At 38.4% G+C, this 23,393-nt stretch overlaps 1 protein-coding gene across 6 annotated transcripts in view; it reads right to left on the bottom strand.

Moving 5' to 3' along the window:
* The window catches only part of LOC100877383 (uncharacterized), a 361,812-nt gene that overhangs the window by 41,197 nt on the left and 297,222 nt on the right, over window positions 1-23,393 (bottom strand). Inside the window, exon 2 of one of the 6 annotated variants that reach the window (XM_076534915.1) lies at window positions 8,030-8,084. The exons of the other annotated variants lie outside the window; for them this stretch is intronic. The gene's annotated coding sequence lies outside the window, so the exon portion shown is untranslated. The remainder of the gene's footprint in view (window positions 1-8,029; window positions 8,085-23,393) is intronic. 6 annotated transcript variants of the gene reach the window in all.

Genomic DNA, 23,393 nt, shown 5'->3' with positions numbered 1-23,393 from the left:
AAATCATGTCATTTGATTGATGAACAAAAATCATGTCGTTTGGTTCATGAACAAAATCATGGTTCAACTTCAAAAAAGTAAAAGTACATAAATTACCAAATTGGAAATCATTAAATATCTTCAATCCTCAAATTCTAAAATACCTGATGTCTCGAATCACCAAAATTCAATGAAGCTATTAAATCTCCAAATTTGACTGACCAAATCTTCAAGTTACCAGACCTAAATTTCCCAGCTTATATTCCCGATTTCCATTTAAAAAAAAGATCTCTAAAGAACGTTTCAATGCAAATCCAGATTTATCTGTCTCGAAAAGGAGAAAAAGTGTATAAATACCGAGAGAAAAATATTGCACGGTTCAGTAGAATCCCGCTTTCTATGATTTCATTTTCCGCAATAAACGCATCGTCGCACCTGTCGGATGTAATTGCGCTTTCTCCCCGAGTATCAAATATTTCTTTCGCGCCGAGTATTTGTTTGTTATTCGGCGAGCGTAGGAAAGCTCGCCGTTAAGATTGTATGCAATTCACACTTGAGACTCTTATCGATCGGAATTTCAACGATTCGCAGCGCATTTCATCCTCCGGACGGAAAGTTCTTTCGACGAACGGTCAAACGCCGCTTTAAGCAATCTAACTTTCAGATTGCGTGACCCGGCATCGTCCACGCGACGCCATGATTTAAAAGCGACCATTTCTTTCACGAATCACGGAGGAAACTTACTTCGGGTTAAAGTTTGAAGCGTCACGATTCGTTTTGAGAAAGTTTTCTGCCGACTGCTTTGCCCATTGTCTGCGACCGCTAAACCTGCTAGACAATTTCGAACATTCGCGCGTTTTGCTCGAACCGTTTCGAATCTTTTAACCTCTTCTGGTGCTTTGAGGAGTGTCACTCACGGCTCGTGAGGCATTTACGGTTCAAGTGTGACCTTACTCAAATTTTGAATACTTCAACTTGAAATTTGGGTGCAATTATAAATTGCATTATCAAGGATCCCTGGATATAAAATTGATACACTTTCATTTTGTTTGTTCGTTTTAATCTTTCACTCCTGAATAGTTAGTCTTGACTGACGCATCTGATAAATGGCACGAGAAGGGGTTAAACATCTTCAAGACTTCAAGCGAACTGTACTGGTGAAAAGATAAGTGTTACCTCAGATGATGTCTCGCTGTATTTAATTTTATAGTTCATCATTTACCATAAGACAAGTCTCATATTTAAGAATACCAGAAATAATCCTACAGATCATAATCGTATAGATGGTTGTGCAAATCCGAAAGAAAGATGAGGGATTCAGAAGCGACACTTTCTTACGCACTCTCGATTAATTCGAAAGCAAAGTTAGCGTTTGCATCGAGGCGCATCCACTTTCACCGTGCGCCTTCTCAACAAATTTATACGAGACATTCGTAAACTGGCGCCGCTGGGATTTAATTAAATATTTGCACTCGGTTTAATCTTGCCGCCGTCGTTTCTTTCGTCGCTGCGACTTCTTTTCCGTACTCTTCCACTCGTTTTCTTTCTTTTTCGATGTAAAACATCCTTCCACGACTATGAATATAAATAATTTTGCGACGACCATTACACGTAACGTTTCGTTTCTTGTCGATTCAATATGGGGAAACATCGGTTGTTCAAGTAAAAAGTTTGTGGAGTTTTACTTACAGTACTGTAGGTACATGCATGTATATAGTAATGTGTATAGTACTGCATATAGGAAGACTGCATATGCAAGTATGTACATATATAAGACTTTTAAGACATAAAGATATAGGAACCTATACTAGATCTAGGGAGTAGAGATCTGAGGATATGGAGATCTAGGTATATAGGTGATTCAGGAATATGGTAATCTAGGGAAATATTAATTTGGAAATATTGGGATTTAGGGACATGGGTACCTAGGGACATGGGAATCTCGGTAAATAATGATATGGAGAAATATGGACCTAGGGAACTAGTGATCTACGGAAATAGTAAGTTGAGATAATAGCGACCTGGGGAAATTTGGATCTAGGGAAATAGTGATCTAGGGAAATGGTGAACTAGGAAAATGGTGATCTAGGGAAATAGTGATCTAGAGAAATAGTGATCTAGGAAAATGGTGATCTAGAAAAATAGTGATCTGGGGAAATAGTGATCTAGGGAAATAGTGTGTTCACGCGCTGGGTAAAATATTAATTATTTATAGTTAATTTCGAAGGTTGTAAATCTTCGTCGACCCATGGCGTTTCCACAACTTGTTACGGTAGTGGAATTATATGTAAAATTAGTGTTATAGAGTAGAATTGATAGAGTGGCTCAGAGTCCTCCACACTGGTGTGCCCAGGTCAATGAAGGATGTAGTTCATCATCCCACTAGTTGTAATGATTGTTGTGTGTTAAAGTCGTTGATAGTGACAAAGTTAATGTAAGACTGACCGAAGTAAGTATATTCTAAGGAAGCTGAATTAAGACTCACTAGTCGACTCTAAACAGCCAGAAAAGAAAGCAACGAAGGAAGTTCAGGACGTGAAGGCGTTACCAAAAAAGGGCCAATCAGGACAGATAGTTATTTGTGAAAAGTACTGATTGGTGAGATGGTTCAGTGAATGGGATTGCAAGACTTTTAGCCTTCACTCCAGGGTTGCAAATAAGGTGTCGTTAATAAGGCGACCCAAACAGTTAAGTGATTTGGGTCCTTCAAAGGAAGCAATAAATGGGCACCATGTGTTTATCATCGGAGTTTGAGCGCGTAGGCCCACTTTAGTGGGGTGCACAGTTTAGGACCATGGAAATAAACTTCTTTAAGAAAAGGTATATTGGCGCTAGGAAAACGTGCTTTTCTGGCCTGTTAGAAGGCTATTGTCAATTGTTAAGAACGTCAAGTTGTGGAGACGTTCATATGGTCTTAAATATCAGTTTAAAATTGCAAAGGTGAAACGTTTTTGGGCTTGACAAAATACCCATAAATATTACGTTAATTATATTCCGAGCAACTCGGAACATACTCCCCCCGTTGAGAGGGTACCGATCAATAAAGAAAGTCTGGGTACTTATCTTTGAACTGTAGAATGTCATGTGGTATCACCTACGATTACCTTGATGTCACCAGGTGTACCTGTTCTGCTTGATTGGTAGAAAGTGGTACTTGCTTGATTTCATGAAAGAATTGTTGCGGCATCTTGAATGTTGGCCATCTGGATGGGGTTGTCTGATTCTGGATGCATGATTGCACCAAGAAGCCATTGCAGTGATAGCGCATTATTTTCTGAATGATGTTTTTTTTTTTTTTTTTTCATTTGAACACTGAATCTTGATGATTTGTTTGATGATTTGACTTCCGCTTGCGTAGAATTCGTTAACGAATCGCCAATGATAAATTGTTCGAAATGCAAAATAGTGATAAATCAGTGCGTCTGATGTGATAAACATGAATGAACGTGATTTCAAAATGATTTTGTTCGAATAATTAAAATGTTGTAATTTGTAAAGTAAATAATTTAGTTCTTGCGACACATTTGAGGCTGAATTTCGGTTGTGTTTGTCAGTTAGTTGTGAATTCGTGATAAAACAGGTTGATGAAGAATTGGTAGTTGAATCAGTTACATGCATTCGACGTGGCTGATAGATCCTCAACGGATATTAAAGTTGTTAGTTTATATGAAAGGCAGTTTGAAACATTGTTATGTTGTGGCTTGTATGATTTATACATTGTTTTGAGGTTGATTAGATCAACGGAAGTTGGTTTTCCGTCTCACTTCGTATTTTAGTGTACCCTCGTGTCTTGGTTAAGTATGTTATTGTTGCGATGATTCGCAAAGGTGAGTGTGCGTCACCAAAAGGAATTCAGTTATTGCCCATGGTGATGGTTATAAAGGTGATCCAAATAGTTGAATGATTTGGATTTCCATAGGAAGTAAGGAATTAGAGAATAGGCACACTGCGCGACCGGTAATTGATTGAGTCCGAGTGCCATGGCATTTCCTTGTAAGGAAAGCACACTTCGCGACTGTTGAATGACTGAGTCCGAGTGCCATGGCATTCCTTACAGGAAGCACACTTCGCGACTGCAGTATGACTGAGTCCGAGTGCCTTGGCATTCCTTGTAGGAAGCACACTTCGCGACTGCAGTTTGAATAAGTCTGAGTGCATTGGCCCGTTGGGAAAGACAAGGATTTTGGTAAAAAACGGTGCATAAATGGTGTGCATAATGAGTGCACTATGAATCGGTCTGATTGTCATAGTAAACCAAGACTGAACGAGTTACCTCAAAACTGCCATAAAGAAATAGAGGAAGGATAATCCTCATGTTCGAAATGCTTAAATAACACGAATTTGTGGTGTTTTGATATCTTTGAATTGAGTCTCATGTATTTGTACATTGTTTTCACGTTACATAGAATTTCCAGCTCAAGAAGGTCGTAAATCTTCAGAACTGAAATATTCTATGACGCTTTGAACATAAACAATGATCTAAAGTTAATCTGTAGTATAGATTCCAATAATAATATTTTAATGGTGGTTCTGATATGTTGTTCCATGAAACTAAACGAAAGTAACTTTCTTGACAAAAGAATGTAAGATATATGAAGAATAGGACTCTGCGACCATGAGGATAGCCAGGGTCTCATCAGGTAGTATTCTAAAACGAGGGTCGAAACCTGATGACAATAATATGCCATAGACGACTGTCCTTTGCACTTGATTTCAGCTGACAAAAGGTCGACACTGTATTTTTATTGAGTAAGGATTTTGTTTATGACCATACGCTGACCTAGAGTCGGTATTCTTTTTTACAAGCACGGACGGTTGTTCCACGTGTTGTGAAGAAAGTTATTGGATTTTTTTTTTTTTTTAAAGAAAATTGTAAATGAATTTTACAATCGATCTCGTATTATTGAGAATCCCTAATAGTCTGAGAAACAGTTTAATGACTAAGATTCATTTTGAATTGAATTACGATCTTTTGAAATATGATCTCAATGGGAATTCGTGGCGTCTTTGACGTGGTGGACAGACCAAAACCGTTTAGAAAATGCTAAACTTGTAGTTCGACTTTCACTTTTCGAAGTGAAGTGTGATTGCTTGCAGAATAAAGTAAATTGAATTACACATGGTATGACATATTTTGAATGAATTGGGAAATTGACTTGCTCCCCCCGATGAACCAATCCAGGTTACATGTTTGAAAGTATGAATCTAGATCAACGTAAGATAAAATTTAGATTTTGTTAACCTTAGATATTTAAGAATAACAAGAATTGAATGCATATACGTTGATTTTAATGATTATAACGCTTTAGAATGGTCATGAAGTTCAATGTTTGCTGATGTTCCCTAAAGTTTGCTTGATAGTACATAACAATTGAATATGTTGACGTCATGTAAATTGAATTTGAAGATTCTAATAAAATTGAAATATTGTTAGGCTGAAATTTTATTAAATGCAATTGAAATAGAACACTTGTCTGGCCAGATGCTAAGATCTTTTGACATGAGACTTTTATTGTAATATCTATTGAAGTACAATTATCATTCAACGTCTAAAAAAGAGAAGAGCTGTTGATTTTGCTAGTAATATATATTTCGAATAATCATAACAGATTTATCTGTTATTACATAAATGATGAATACACTAATTTCCTATTCTCTTGAATTGTCAACATATCCTAATTATGTGACAATTGACAGAAATGCATTTATTAACATGCATTTGTGATAAAATAGAAAAAGTTAATAATGAAATTAGATCTTATGTGGATTTGAACCTGACCTTTATCGAGTAACAGCTATGACCTCACTGAATAATTGATATGATAGCAATTCAATTATATTAAATTTTTAGGTATAAGAAGTACGTTATAATGTTCGTTGTTTATTTAAGAAGTGACCTGAGAAGAATTCTTACAATTGCGAATACGGCAACCTCTTATTAGGAATAAAATAACATCAATGAGATATATTTTGAGATGAAGTTTTTCGTTTTAACATTCTGATGAAATTGATGGGAGTCATATTTTGCAACAGAAACCCGTAATTTTGACCAAGGAGGTTAAAATCCGCAGATTAATTGATGATCATCTATTTGTACGACCAGATGTAAGAAATGTTTTTGAAGATTCTTATTATATGCAATTTGTACGATTTTGAATAAATGTAAAAAGATGAATGGATAATAAGCCTGTTTTACTAAAGAATACGTGCAAACGCATTTGAAATGGTTTACGACCATTAGGGTAGGTATGCGCGAGTCAGGTAGTGTGTTAAAACAGTGGGTCGATGGACCCGTCGGACACTGTCTTAGAGTAATAATATAATCTTGGCTACGACGGGGTAATAATTATCTTGAATTCTGAAACTATGTGTCCGTTTAGATCCATGGAACAATTAACATTAACTTTTGTTGAAAAGATTGAGTACTTAAATCAGGTAGTTGTATTTGCATGAGAAATATGATACATTGTGATGATATGAATTTCTGTAATTGAAAACTGGTCATGTGTCAAGAAATCTGCCTGATGTTATTACTTCATTTGTGTCGCAAGTTATTAATGTTAAATTCTTGTATTAAGAATTGTGTTATGTTAGAGTTTGACGGATTTGACATGACTGTCTGATGTCATGAAATCGTGTAACAAGAATATCAAAGAAATTGGCGAAACGATTAAACGAGCCTACTTTAGAGAAGCGAAATTGTATACTGATTGTTGACTTATCTTGATGAAGCCTTTGGAAAATCCTCAGATTGTCCGTTGTTTGATATGTTTTCGAGTTAATTTCACTTAATAGTCCGTTTGACGTGCATGGAAACACACCAGTGTGGTCATTCACTACGATTTTCAAACACTTTGCGATACACATTGTAACACTTAATCCTGATTATTGCACTGTAAACTGAGTTTATGCACTGAGCAAGTTCGTTGTATCCGGCTCGAAGGACCAATGTTCACGCGCTGGGTAAAATATTAATTATTTATAGTTAATTTCGAAGGTTGTAAATCTTCGTCGACCCATGGCGTTTCCACAACTTGTTACGGTAGTGGAATTATATGTAAAATTAGTGTTATAGAGTAGAATTGATAGAGTGGCTCAGAGTCCTCCACACTGGTGTGCCCAGGTCAATGAAGGATGTAGTTCATCATCCCACTAGTTGTAATGATTGTTGTGTGTTAAAGTCGTTGATAGTGACAAAGTTAATGTAAGACTGACCGAAGTAAGTATATTCTAAGGAAGCTGAATTAAGACTCACTAGTCGACTCTAAACAGCCAGAAAAGAAAGCAACGAAGGAAGTTCAGGACGTGAAGGCGTTACCAAAAAAGGGCCAATCAGGACAGATAGTTATTTGTGAAAAGTACTGATTGGTGAGATGGTTCAGTGAATGGGATTGCAAGACTTTTAGCCTTCACTCCAGGGTTGCAAATAAGGTGTCGTTAATAAGGCGACCCAAACAGTTAAGTGATTTGGGTCCTTCAAAGGAAGCAATAAATGGGCACCATGTGTTTATCATCGGAGTTTGAGCGCGTAGGCCCACTTTAGTGGGGTGCACAGTTTAGGACCATGGAAATAAACTTCTTTAAGAAAAGGTATATTGGCGCTAGGAAAACGTGCTTTTCTGGCCTGTTAGAAGGCTATTGTCAATTGTTAAGAACGTCAAGTTGTGGAGACGTTCATATGGTCTTAAATATCAGTTTAAAATTGCAAAGGTGAAACGTTTTTGGGCTTGACAAAATACCCATAAATATTACGTTAATTATATTCCGAGCAACTCGGAACATAGTGATCTAGGGAAATGGTGATATAGGGAAATGGTGGTCTGGGGAAATAGTGATCTAGGGAAATGGTGATCTAGGGAAATAGTGATCTAGAGAAATGGTGAACTAGGAAAATGGTGATCTAGGGAAATAGTGATCTAGCGAAATAGTGATCTAGAAAAATGGTGATCTAGGGAAATAGTGATCTGGGCAAATAGTGATCTAGGGAAATATTGATCTGGGGAAATAGTGATCTTGAAAAATACCAAAAACGAAAGTACTTGCACATTACCCAAAGTTCCAGAACCGATTCACAGAAATCAATTCATGATCCTTGGTGAATTTACCTGCAACACAAAGAGAAAGCAACCCATTAAAAACAATTTTCTCACGAGCAATCACGCGTGGGAATGTTATTATCGAGCGCGTAACCATTGTTCCAGATTATATCGAAGATAAAATCTCGCACTGTGCGATCGTATCGACACGATCACCCTGTTTCGACTCTCCATTCTCTAATAAACCGATTCCTTCGCCACGAAATAAATAATTCTGATCGTATTTAAGCGAAAACCTTGCGTGAATCCAGTCGATTCAATTCGCCAGTGATCGTAAACATCGAACGTCTGAGAGTTTAATAACGAGCGGTTTCATTTGCACAATAAGAATATAAATTTCGATACTCCAATTATTCAATTCGATTTTCTGTTTACTGTATGGTATAAGTTACGTGATAAGTGTACTCGTTGAGGCGAATTTAAAATTTGTAATTGGAAACAGGGGTTTTAATATTTTTAAATTATTGAACGAACAAATTTTTTCGTAGATTTATCAATTTCTGATACCGTATTAATAGCGTTCAATTTCGTTGCGAAACAATTCGAAAGACCAATTACAAACAATTCGCGCACTATAACACGCGAACGGGACTGAACGACATTATCAGATTTTAAAGGATCATTAATTAATTCGACGCGGTGAAGGATGTACATTGGTACGTCACGGGTTAATTAACACGGATATAAATTTGCTAATTAATCGATGTCTACTTTTCGGGACATCGTTCCCTTTTGGGCAAATCCATTGGGATAGATGATATTATGCTGGCTCGATTAATCAAAGTATGGATTATATTCTTTATGATCGTTACCGCGATTTATTTGCGTTCATTAAACGCTCATAAACAATGCATTTAATTATCGTTCGAATTGGCTGTGGAAGTATGTACATTGCCATGGATACCTCGGCCTTCGACCGTGAAAGGTTAACGCATTTACAATAACCATTGCAACACGCGATTGAATCTCCTCTGTGAATAACAACCAGCAATTCATCGATTCAATCTTTTCCACGCGTAACAGCGAACAATATATGATGGAAAATACGGAAAAAGTGTTTTGTGCTTTTTTTTTTTTGATATTATTCGTTCGGAGATTCAATATCGATAGAAGAGTAACGATGACTGTTCGTCGGTGGACATTATTTAATAATCGATCTCATTTCGAATCATTTCTTAATTAATCTGTTGTCTTACAATATACAGGGTGTTTCATAACTAGTGCAGGTTAAATTGGGGGGGGGGGGGGGGGGGGGGTAGCTGACGTGATTCTGAATAAAATTTCCCTTTGCAAAAATGGGGTTTGAAGCTTCGTTTTTGAATTATTAAGGAAAAACGCGGACCAATCAGAGCGCGAGGGCGTGCGCAGACGCGAGACAGCTCCGCCTAGCGGCTGAGCGCGCGAAAACCTTGCGCTCTGATTGGTCCGCGTTTTTCCTTAATAATTCAAAAACGAAGCTCCACACCCCATTTTTGCAAAGGGAAATCTTATTCAGAATTACGTCAGCTACTCCCCATTTCAGAGACCCACAGTTGTGAGACACCCTGTAGTTTCACACTTGCACATTACAATTTGGATTTGTTTTTTTCGCTGCAATTTTACTTTCAATTCTGATTGTCATCTACATAAAGAATTACTCTATGCATAATATAACATTTTAACTTTCTTCTTCATTATCCTTCTCGTTGTCTTCACATTGAAAACTATGTAAAAAGCAATGTATGAAGCAACTGTCCAGGTTAACCCATTGTATCAGCAAATCTAATTATCGATTCACATTATATTCGCGGTTAACCACGTTCGCTCTCTTTCATACATTTTCGTATTAACGCAGTAAAGTTCAACCTCCAACAATCTTTAATAGCGCTTTCTCGCTAAACTTGTTCACGCAGACTTTATGCATCAAAAGCTGTCCGTCCGCGAAAGGTTAATTGGTTTTGGAAGAAAATAAACGATCGTGACAGCTTCTGCCAGTTTAAACAGCCGACAATCGAGCTGGGGAAAAGGAATACATAAAAAGGACCGATTGTTATCCTTGATATGCCAAGGACATTTATGATGAATATCCTTTGCGTCAGGCCACGTCCTTTACAGTATATCCTATACAAGCGAAGAGATAATACCTCGTTAAAGGCTTTCAACTTCAATTCCCAGAGAACGCGTTACCACGTCAAAGCCACGAAGTTTCAGCTGCCAAAAACACATGACTTAACTACGTATACTGCATTCAATATGTTCGAATACGTTCTATTAACGGGCACACTCTGATGTATCATGATTCATCTAATCTTCAATTTACGATTTGTGGTTTTTATTGTTTTGGGGAACTTGAAAATGTGGGGATTTGGGGATTTGGAGGATGAGGAGTTGGGGTATTTGAGAATTTGGGGATTTGGAGATTTCGGGGTTTGAGAATTTGGGGATTCAGAGATCTAGGGATCTGGTTATTTGGGGATCTGGAAATTTGAAGATTTAGAGATTTGGAGATTTGGAGATTCGGAAATTTGGGGGTTTGGAATTAGGAGATTTGGAGATTTGGAAATTTGGGGGTTTGGGAATTAGGAAATTGGGAATTTGGGAATTTGGGAATTTGGGAAATCGGGAAATCGGGAAATTGGGAATTTGGGAATTTGCGAAATCGGGAAATCGGGAAATTGGGAATTTGGGAAATCGGGAAATCGGGAAATTGGAAAATTAGGAAGCTAGGAAATTAGAATACTAGGAATTTAGGAAGCTAGGAAATTAGGAAACTAGAAAATTAGAAAATTAATAATGTTCCTTCCTCCTTCCCCCTACCACAAAACTGCAAAGTAAAATTTTACCAATCGTCCCAAGACCACAATTCGCAATCTATAATACGCAGTTTGTCATCGTTCGGTTGCGAAAGCATTAATAAACGCTGACGTTAATGTGTTTACGTCGCGATACGGCTTTGAGATGAAAACGCGTGGCACGAAAGTGGAGGAGAAAAAAATATGAAAAGAAATATCGTGGTTGCTTCGCGATGTAAAAAAGAGTGTTTGCCCATTAGCGAGGCCCGGTCGTTACATCTCTTTGCGAGTCAACGAAACGAACACGAAACGTCGTCTGAAAGCAAGGAACAGATTGAAAGAAGTAACGTCGACAGGAAACGAAAACGTGTAATATAGCCATCGGTTTTGTTCGCCCGGTAAACGGATGATTCTGCGGATAAAGGGGTTTGCTTGCTACCATTAAGGCGATAATAGACGGCAATTAGGCGCGACGAATTCAACAATTAACGATACACGGGACAGCAGGTAAATTTGCGAACGAAAGCGGTGAAACGTAATTTGGCAACGAGAGGTCTTGTAACGAGTGACACTGGTCACGGATATTTCTGTGTATGTGCACGTATCTGTGAACGTGTGTCACAATTCCTGTATGTCTGAATTTCCGGTTTCCCAATTTACAATTTCTTCAACTTTTAAATTTTTACATTTTCAAATTTTGCAAGTCTCTATTTTAAACGTGTATGAAACATATGTGAACATATGTGAACGTATATGAACGTATGTGGATATGTATGAACATATGTATACACATGTGAATGTGTATGAACGTATGTGGACGTGTGTGAACATATGTATGAACATATGTGAATGAATGTATATGACCTTACATGAACATATGTGAACACGTGTGAACATATGTAAACGTATATGAACATATATGCACATATGTGACCTTATATTAAACATATGTAAACGTGTGAAAAGATGTGTAAATGTGTATAAACGTACGTGAACGTGTGAATATGTGTCTAGAGCCACGAGAATACAGGAAAGATAACGATGCTGATATGCATGCAGACATCGATCCGAAAGCTCGTAAAAGAACGCGGAAAATGACCACGTTATTGCTAGCTGGTAATTAGGATTCTGCTCGCTGGCATTTTAGACGGTCGCGTAAAAATCACCATGAAATCGTTTCCGATAGACCCCACGTTTCTATGGACCGAACCACTCGAATTCGCACGGACTGCAATTATGATAACTTTCGAAAAAAGGTAAAGTCGCTATGAAAATTCAGCGTGACGCGGTGAAACGTAAGAACCTGATTTGAATTTATTCGGGTTTTATTAGCGAACCGAGGATTGAATTTAATAGATATTCATTCGGTATTTAAGTATATATTGTAAGAGATTATTCTGATGTTACAAACCGGTTGGGTCTGAATCATTTAGATCATTTTATAATTCTCTAGTTTATGAATCCCCCAATTTCCAATGATTCCAATTCTCCAATTCCTCAACTTCTTAGTTTCTGGATGTCCTAATTTCTTAATATTCCAATTTCTGAATATCTCACTTTGCAAAATACCCATTTTCATCTCATTTACAAGTACGTTCCATTTAACTCGCAATGTCTTTTCCCAATAACCTGGATGTTAATATTTGAAACCTCCCAACACCCCTCAATCTCTCCGCTCCTTATAAAATATCATTTCCGTTAGAATCACGGAGGAAGAAGTTAACTCTGAAGAATTTAATTAAATAAGGTTGACCGTTGAAGAGAAGAAAAATATCGTGGAATCTGTAATTTTCATCGGGGCAATGTCTCTCCGAGGGGGTAATTAAAGGTGCGGTGGCTAAGCGATGGTGCTCGAGAACCAGCGAAACAATTCAACCGAACATCGATCAAAGCTCTGTCAACACGATACTACTCTGAACGACGATTCTCCGAGGCAGAATCTTGGTCGAAAAGAAGGAGCCGGAAAGGGTCGGGTTGTCTGGAGAGGCGTAAACCCCGTGTTCCGTGCAAAGAAGGGAAAACCGTCGACAGACTTGTTCCAGCCTCATCTTCCCGAGCGTTTCTCTTCGAAACGAGTAACCTGCTTTACGACGATCCTCGAGACACCAGACCAAGAACGAAATCTGCCCGAGAAAATTTTGCACCGTCTCTCTCTCGTGTTTCACCCCTTTTTTTCCACCCTTCTTCCCGTTCGTCCTTTTTACGATCCCAGCGTCGTTCCTCCTTTGAATTTCATTGTATGATCCGCCGTCGAAAACGACCTCGGGGCGTCTGCCTTGGCGACATTCTTCTGAAGTTTCAGGACGTATTTCCAGCGACTACGGTGAATTGAATATCTGTTTGAACGGTTACGGACAAGTCAGGATGCTCGCGTACGTTCGACTGCTATATGGAACGATCCGAGTGGAGTGTCGAAGATTTTGTGGCGATCCAATATACTTTCGGGACAGGACCAGGGAAAATATTTTGGTTCCTACGGTCCTCGGGGTCTTCGGTTATTTTATGGCTAATACCCTACGGTCTTTTGTCTAGCGTCTCGGAAAGGGATTTATTGAACCGAACGATGAATGCGGATTAGAGACTTGAGAACGTACCGTTTGGAAGTGGATTATTCGGTGGAATACGATACGAAGAAGGTTAAGTTCCCATTTATATGGCCCGGCATAAAGATGGTTTTATATGGACTACAATGCAAACTAATGCAACCCTAACAACGTGGCTCAAATAAATGTTTAACAATATGAGTTCTTTGTAGTTAGAGAACAATAAAGAACAATATAGTTCTTTGCACATAGTAGTGCACAAGTATAGTTGAATAATTGTATAGTTGTATAGTAATGCACAAGTATAGTTGAATAAATGTATAGTTGTATAGTAGTGCACAAGTATAGTTGAATAACTGTATAATTGTATAGTAGTGCACAAGTATAGTTGACTTATTGTATAGTTGTATAGTAGTGCACAAGTATAGTTGAATAATTGTATAGTTGTATAGTAATGCACAAGTATAGTTGAATAAATTTATAGTTGTATAGTAGTGCACAAGTATAGTTGAATAAATGTATAATTGTATAGTAATGCACAAATATAGTTGAATAACTGTATAGTTGTATAGTAATGCACAAGTATAGTTGAATAATTGTATAGTTGTATAGTAGTGCACAAGTATAGTTGAATAACTGTATAATTGTATAGTAGTGCACAAGTATAGTTGACTTATTGTATAGTTGTATAGTAGTGCACAAGTATAGTTGACTTATTGTATAGTTGTATAGTAGTGCACAAGTATAGTTGACTAATTGTATAGTTGTATAGTAGTGCACAAGTATAGTTGAATAAATGTATAGTTGTATAGTAGTGCACAGGTATAGTTGACTAATTGTATAGTTGTATAGTAGTGCACAAGTATAATTGACTAATTGTATAGTTGTATAATAGAGCACAGGTATAGTTGACTAATTGTATAATTGTATAGTAGTGCACAAGTATAGTTAAATAATTATATAGTAGTATAGTAATATAGTAGTATAGTAGTATAATAGTATAGTAGTCTGATCACTACCATAACAATATAGTACTTTAGTAACATAATAGCATAATGTAGTAGCACAATAGCGAAATTTAAAAGTAATGAAATACTATACAAACAGAATAGTAGTACATTACTCTAAAATGATCAGAATATCGTTGAAGAATGAAATAGTATTAACAGTATTAAATACCGAAACATTGAAGTAATAATCCTGTAACCCTGTAATAATAAAGTAAATGCGATAAATAACGAGTTAATAACAATGATCGAAAATCAATGAAATCGATTCAAGTATTGCAACGAAAATCGAAGGATCTTGAGAGCACTGACCGACCTTGCGATCTTCGAACCGTCTTCCCGGCTCGCCAACATGCTGCCCAGAATATTCATCGAGCATCGTCGACTTCCTGTCCCGTGAATTTTCCACAAAAATTGAACGAGGGTAGCGGAGAATGGGGTTCGAAGTACCGCCGAATAAAATTTTACGACGAAAGTTTGTGCTCGAACAGTTCGATAGAAGAGAGCGCCACGAAAGTGTATGATACATAAGCCAGGGATATCGAATACGTTCTATAAAATCAAGTTCGCGTTGATTTCGATGGCGCAGCGACAATTTACGATTCTTTTCGATGTTTTTCACCTTTTTTACAAAGCGATATGTCCCTTATCTACGATAGTTACGGAAAATATACGGAACACTTTGCAATTCTACTTTTCACAGCTACTGCGCTGTTAACCAGTTGCTCGGGAATAACGGACCGTGCTCGTAATGGCTGGTTCGTGCCAGAATTGGGAATAACCCAGCTAGCTTGCGCAGCATATTATTTCATGTATATTTACTTTTCACTCGATTTAAAGTGTCTTCGAAGTTTGTGAAATTAAATCGAGGATCGATCCGTTAAACGATGTAATTCAACCCTTAGGACACTTCAGAATCATCATCGTTATGTTAACACTTTTAAAGAAACTTACAATCATATAATTATTGTAGTAACTTATTTTGTCAAAGTAATAAGCTAAACTTGTTATATAACTTAAGCGTTTATCCATTTTAGGTTATAAATTGTGTAGAAGTGTAATTTTATACACATATTGTCTTTACATTCTTTGCCTCGTTTTAAACATGTTATACAAAATAAAGTATTTGTTTTACACAAGTTTCTCAGTTCAGTATCAGTGACGTCACTGAAACTATTACTCCAAAAAATTATTAAACATATCCCAAAAATTCATATCCAAGAAAAAATTAATCAAATTAGCGAACTTTCCACGGGAGGTAAAAACACATAGGAATTGATAACACGATCGAAAACGATCTCGATGGAAGAAAAAACGGGGCGAAACAAAGGATGGTAAAATCCGCGAGGGCGGAGATGCGTGCGAGAGGGATGACAAACGTTCCGGGGATGTCGTTTAATCCCTGCATCCCCCAGCTACAAGCGAGTCTGGCTCACAAAAGCCGTCGTTAGTAACTTTACCTCTTCTCTCTCTCTTTTTCACAACGTTCAGTTTTTAACTTTGTCGGGGTTGGACAGAGAAGGGGGTGCAAAAGAGCGTGTCCCAGCGACGAAGGTAACATATCGTTCCAATTAATTGTGCGACGGGCCGGGGTTATCGAGTTAGAAATTTACGACATTAAAATTCATAAGCTTCGGCGAGAGATAATTAGCCGCTCGTCCTTCGCCAAGATTTACTCGGCTCTCGTAGCTTTACGCTCCTTTCGTATGTGCGCGTTCTTTCCACCCCTCCAGACGGGTTTCTTCGGGAACTTCGAATAAGTTGTCGACAAACTGGAATCTTAGTTGGTGATTTAACTGCGAGAGAATTATTCGACGCTGATTTCATTCAACTTGAATTCTATATAATTGGTTTATGTCGACATAAATATTACATATTGGCTGTTTATATGTTTCTAAATATGTTTGTTTTCTAATGTTTGAAGGTAAATGTTCATTGTGATTTACTCCTTTAGTATGTTAGGAATAAATTGTATCAATGTGTGAAACTATTTAGCATGGTCCATCACATGAGAAGATACATAAAGCTGATAATGGTTGACAAGAAACACCAAAATTTTAATATGATTTTAAATGTGATTTTCATATGATTAAGCATGATTTAACAATGTGAATTATACAATGTGAACATACTGTCAGAAACGTATCCGGCTATGTATCTATCTATTAGATGAATATGGGGATTAATATAAGATCCTTACCATAAGCAATTAATGAAGTTGCATATTATAATTATATTCGGACATACTCTAATTATATTGTTTCCGACGTACAGGTTAAATATCGTGACACATGATACATTCAGTAAACGACAAACTGATACAAACGAAACTCCTCCAGTATAAAAGCAATATAAGAGTACAAGAGCAATTAAACTTCAGAGCGACATGAAACGTAATAATTAAAGCACGATCAAAGAAAAAATCAGACAGTTCGATCAAACGTGTCTCGCTAATCAAATCAGGAATCACGTGTTCGTCTTGGTCGAGATACCGGCAATTCCTCTTCCGATCGATTCCTGAATGGGCATTCACGAGCTCGCGAACAATTGTTCTCTGTCCGTGTTGAACGGCTCGTCACAGGCGTTACATCGTAACGAAGAACAGAAGCACCGACGAGAAGAACGAGCAGACGATTAGTCGAGATCCGATTAAACGAGCAGCCACCATTGGAAAATAATTAAGCGCGATAGGGTTCTCCGAGTTCGAGAGATCGGGCTTCTTCCGACCGGACCCTTCTTGTGCTCCGCGCGACCACCACGCTCGAGGAACATTAAGGCGTGCTCGAATTAAAGCCAATCTGTGGATGCTGCCTTTCTCGCTGATCGCGATGATCATTACGGATACGCTGACAACGATAAATCCCGTTGCTTTTTTTCTTCTCTTAATTGAGTCGAGCGTTCTTGCGCCGCAAATTAGGTTCAACAGAAATTTTTTCGATGCCGATGTTATCGTCGATCGATGCGTGGACATCGGCGATATTTCAGCACCAGTCGGGACAGTGAAATGTAGGGGAGCCTGACGTTCGGTGTACATTTGGGAGTCGCCGATTCGAAAATTGGGAGGTTTAGGTATTGGGAATTTGCTAATTTGGGAGTTTAGGTTGGGAAGTTGTAAATCGAGGAATTTGCTAATTAGGTGATTTGGGAATTTAGAAACGGTGGTGTTTGGAAAGTTGCATATCGGTACATTTATAAATTTGGAAATATAGAGGGAATTTGTGAATGTGGAGATTTAGGTATTGGGAATATACTAATTTGACGGATTAAATACTTGAAATCTACATGCTTAAAAATTTCAAAATATAGGAACTAAAAATTTAAAGAATTTGAAGATCAGTTCATGTCTTCTGTAGCCTAAAGTGGCTCTTCAACCACATCCACCAAATATCTGCCCCTTATCGTTTCTTTTATCTTCAGGTCATCGACTGCTACCCAAATTCTCGTAAAAGCCATCAAAAACTTTTATTTCTCCCGAGAAGATCGCTTACGAATGCACAGAAACATACGCTCTAAATTCCCGTCGAGGGAAGTTAGCCGAAAAATTGTCGAACCGTTACTCCGTAAACAGAGGAATCAAGCCGTGGGAATCGGATTGTATCGAAAAGTAGCAGCTTCGTAAAAAGATTGTCCGAAGTAGCGGATACTCGGGTCGTATTTACATCGATGCACGATTTCCTGGCACAGGACCGAGAACGATAAATCTCGTCGACCTGTTTATCGGCCTCGTTCCATTGTGCCTGGTGGCGAAGGCTGCGTACCGAGGGCCGAACATCGTTCCGCGTAAAGTGTTTGCGTGCACCACGTACACGCCACCACCGTGGCAAATAAGCCTGCTGATACGTTCCGGCATTATCTGCCACACCCGTTATCCAACATTATCGTTCGTCGGACCTAACGATCCGCGTGCATGCGTTTATCGAGTCGGCTATTTTCGACGGATAGCCGACGTCAGCCTTGGAAACGCGCTCGTTTTCGCCCTGCCGCTTTTTATTATACCTACGTGTCATGTTCCGAAAGCTTCGGGATCAGTGTAACCGAAAATCCGATTTTTTCAACGGGCAATATTCTTTTATTTAACTTTTTGCGTATTCTGCATATTTAACGATTGCAGTATTTTCTCGCGTTGTATTGCCACGCGTAATATTTCTCTACGCGCTGAATTCCTACGCGTTATATTTCTCTGCGCGCCGAATTTCCACGCGTTATATTGCCACGCGTTGTATCGCCACGCGTTATATTTCTCTACGCGCCGAATTTCCACGCGCTGTATTTCTCTATGCGTCGAATTTCCACGCGTTATATTTCTCTACGCGCCGAATTTCCACGCGTTATATTGCAACGCGTTATATTTCTCTACGCGCCGAAATTCCACGCGTTATATTGCCATGCGCTATATTTCTCTACGCGCCGAATTTCCACGCGTTATATTGCCACGCGTTATATTTCTCTACGCGTCGAATTTCCTCGCGTTATATTTCTCCACGCGTTATATTGCCACGCATTGTATTACCACGCGTTGTATTGCCACGCGTTGTATTACTACGCGTTATATTCCTCTACGCGCCGAATTTCCACGCGTTATATTTCTCTACGCGCCGAATTTCCACGCGTTATGTTGCCACGCGCTATATTTCTCTACGCGCCGAATTTCCACGTGTTATATTGCCACGCGTTATATTTCTCTACGCGTCGAATTTCCACGCGTAATATTGCCACGTGTCGAATTTCCACGCGTTATATTTCTCCACGCGTAATATTGCCACGCGTCGAATTTCCACGCGTTATATTTCTCTACGCGCCGAATTTCCACGCGTTATATTGCCACGCGTTGTATTGCCACGCGTTGCATTGCCACGCGTTATACTTATCTACGCGCCGAATTCCCACGTTTTATATTACTACGCGTCAAATTTCTACGGGTTATATCGCCTCGCGTTATATTGCCATATGTTATATTTCCCTATGCGCTACATCTCCACATGTTATATCACCACGCGTTGTAATTCTATGCGTTGCACCGTCACACGTTAAATCTCCACGCATTATATCGCCTCGCGTTATATCGCCACCCACCACATAAAACGTACATTTCTCCGCATGCCATACTTTAACTATACTTTAACTAGTTATATTCCTCCACATATTACATTTCAACGCATTGTACTGCTCCGCATTGTATTTCCCCGCATTATATTACCATGCATATCTTACCACATATTTAATTTCTTATCCGCATTGTACATTTCCAAACGTTATATTTTGACTCGTGTTTTTACAAGTTATATCGTCACTTGTTCTACTTCTCCATACGTCGTGTTTTTCATGCACGGTCCCCTGGTTCCCTTACAATTTGACAAACATGTAGAATACAATGTGTGCGTCTACAGTTTTTGTACGTGTTCTTTAGAACACAGTTCGCGGATAGTTAAAACTAACTAGAGATTCCCCAGTGTAGCTGATTCTGCCGTGCATAGTTCACCGTGTTGGCCGACTTCCAGTTCTTCCGAGTTCGGATTCAATATCACGTACAGTGGAGGACTATTTGCGGGGTACAGAGGCGACGGAACAGGATATGCATCGATTCGAGAACGATGTCGTACAGTTTGATATTTCGATCGATGGGAAATTTCTGTCGTCTGGTTCCTGGCGTGTTTCCGAACGGGAAATCGTTCGATACTCGGTTCATTGTAAAGTGATTTTCGTAGGCTACTTTGGAAGTTCCAGATTGAAAGTAATTAACATTAAAACGTTTGGATATTCCTATCGCTCCGAGACGGTTCTATATTTCGGGGAATATCTGTTGTATTTCAAGATAACTTTAAGAACGTCTCAATGGAACTTAAATAATTGATACTACGAATTTATCTCCATCGGATAAATGAAAATAGCAGGACATATGAAATTGTGAATTGTAGTTATTTTGCTGTCAGTTATGGTAATGATTGCGTTGTTATACGTAGATAAAAATTTTACACGAAACCGACGGTAAGAAAACAATACCCTGAAAAAGGTTGAAAAACCAGAAAAGCGTATTCAACAAGCAACCGATATTTATAAGCAGAACATCAATCGTACGATATGAAGCAGTCCGGATGGCGACGATTTGTCGTCGGAAAATATCGCGGAAAATCCGAGAGCGTCGAACTTTATTCAAGCCCGTCGATAAATCCGCTTCGCAGTAATCTAGTTTAAAGTTATTCTCCCCGGAGAAGGAATAAAGTTCGGTCTATTTCGGCTGGTATCCTATAATAGATAATAGCGACACGGTATCGGTGGGCTTATTTACCGGGTGGCGTATCTCGTTCATAGTATTCGCAGCCGTACCGAGGGAGGAAGAGAGAGGGTCGAAGGTTGGACGATGGGCTTCGCGTTCGAGAGGCCACGGGACACAATGAAACGGGACCCGATAAACCGGCCACGGGATTTATCGGGACCATATTTAGCCAGGAAATCGAGCCACCGTTGAAATATACGAGCGTGCGTCCCAGCGCCATGGTGCTCCGCTCGCGGATACGTATGAATACGCGTCGAAACAGTGACTTGCAGAGAACTTTTCTCTCTTCTATCCACGGCGAACACGCTTCCACGATAAATCACCGCCACTTTGCTCGATCGGCGAGAATTAAAACTGCCGATCCAACCCCCTTCTTCCTCTGATCGAAACGAATGGCCTCGCTCGCGAAACGATGGGACTCCCCCGTTTTTCTAAACGATCGATCCTCCCTACGGAAGATACGCTTCTGCTTTAGACGTTCTCTTATGCTCTCTGCTACTCGCTTATTCTGCTTCTTCAAGTTATTCTATTTATTCTATTTATTCAAGTTATTCTAGTTATTCTATTAATTGAGAACAACGATTTCAATCTGCGTCGAGACATTGATAATCGTGTTCTAATCGCTCCTTTTCGTCATTTTTAATACATTGGACGTTTCTATGACTCCTTCTATTCACTACAATTACCGTAATAATACTTTTGTAGGATTATATTTATTTCAATGAACTAATATGTGTATATAAAATTGAGATTTCGAGTGAGGGTTGTTCGTCATTTACAGCACTTGAACAACAGCAACAACATATATGTATGTACATCAATATGAATATACATGGATATTATAATCTTTTGTTGCGAGTTTTGAATAAAACCTAAATATTCATGAGCAAGCAATTTTAATAAATTTTGATCGTGACCAAATTTTATTCGAATACATAAAAATCCTACTTCTTCAAATTTGGTTAAAAATATTTATAACTAGTATCTGATAAAATTATCATTAATAAGTAGAAATGCTTCTTATTCGAATAGATAAAAATCCTACTTCTTCGAATTTGGCTAAAAATATTTATAATTAGTATCTGATAAAATTATCATTAATAAGTAGAAATGCTTCTTATTCAAATAGATAAAAATCCTACTTCTTCGAATTTGACAAAAAGTATTTATAAGTGGTACCTGGTAAAATTATAATTAACAAATAGAAATATTTCTTTTACACTGCGAATAAAAAAATTGCTTAATTCAAGTATAAACTCGTGCGTCGAATATGGATGACATGAACGTGGCGATAAAGAACACTATAAAGTCGTATTGACCCTATCGGAATCGATTAATGCAGGTTCGTGCGGTGATCGTTTGTTACAGCAGCGGAATTCCGCTCGTCAAGGACGGATTTCTGTCTCTCAGGAAAACACACCATTTTTCCTGTTCACGAGAAAATGGTTTGTGCGTCCCTCGTCGTGGGCCATTTTCTTCCCGTTACTCGCGGCGACCGTTCTGAAATAACTCGCCACGACTGCCTCGGCATCGATCGGAACTTAATAATAGCTGTGGCATCGTTCTCGCTGACTATTTTTAACGTCACCGAGTCATCGCGACCTACAGCAGTCGACTAGCGACCAGTAATTTTCAATGGCAATCGTTTAACACTACAACAACCGGCTGGACTCTCGAGTTAAAAATAAATTACAGAAACAAACAATGTCGACGTACGCTTCGATGAAATCATATTGACAATTTTTATAATTGTAGATAAATTAACTCACTGTTATGGATTTATAGCGTTGTCATTGATTTTAAAATGAAGAAAGATTGTCAGATAGCTAAGATAAGACCATTATATCTTAAGAAATTAGCGATTTTTCAATTAGAAATAAATAAATTGAGATAACTGTTAATATTAATTCTTGAAGTTGTACATGAACAGTCTATTACACAGCTAATATCCTATAAACTGGGTACTCCATGAAATTGCATTCATCCACTTGAATAAAAATATACACATATACATATAAATAAAAATACACATATGAATGCAAAAATAAAAGTGCACAAACAAAACTAAAAATACACTGTATAAACACATAAATAAAAAAATATAAAGACACATAATCTTGATACTGTATCAACAGAATTTTCAAGAGCACTTCACACTTTGTATTATCCTTTTTAGTACCATTTATTATGGAAAGCAATAAAAGAGTTCTCTTTTTTTCCGCGTCCAATAAAAGTTACTGGATTCGTGTTCGCAATCACCAATCACGACAGCGGAGAATTACTTTCGGGCCGAAAATCGGGAAGGCAGAATTCAACGACGGTCGATAAATAAAATCAGCCGATGAATTATTTTTATATCGGATTCCCGCGGCCACGAATTCCCGCCATGTCGAAGCGCGGAGCAAAACGATGGTTGCACGAGTCGAACGCTTTGACGCCACGGGGGTTCCAGAACCGGCGGAAAAACGAGCAAAAATTCGCGGACCAACGATGAAACGGCTAGCAGGAAGAAAGAAATCGACCGAGCTAAAAATTAGAGGTTGCTCGTTTACGAACAGCAGGTTTTCTCGGAAGAGTCGCGATCAGACGCCGCGAGCGTCAATAAGCGTCTCGAAGACGGTTGGTTAGCCTCAATAACGCTTTTGAAAATGTTTCGACCCTTTCGAATTATGTTTCGCGAAATATTGGAGGGATGCTATAATTTTTATTATTTTTAACTACCA

Source organism: Megachile rotundata, chromosome 1, assembly GCF_050947335.1.
Source record: "Megachile rotundata isolate GNS110a chromosome 1, iyMegRotu1, whole genome shotgun sequence".
In the NCBI taxonomy this organism is placed as follows: domain Eukaryota; kingdom Metazoa; phylum Arthropoda; class Insecta; order Hymenoptera; family Megachilidae; genus Megachile; species Megachile rotundata.
This window is presented reverse-complemented; position numbering and strand designations above follow the sequence as displayed.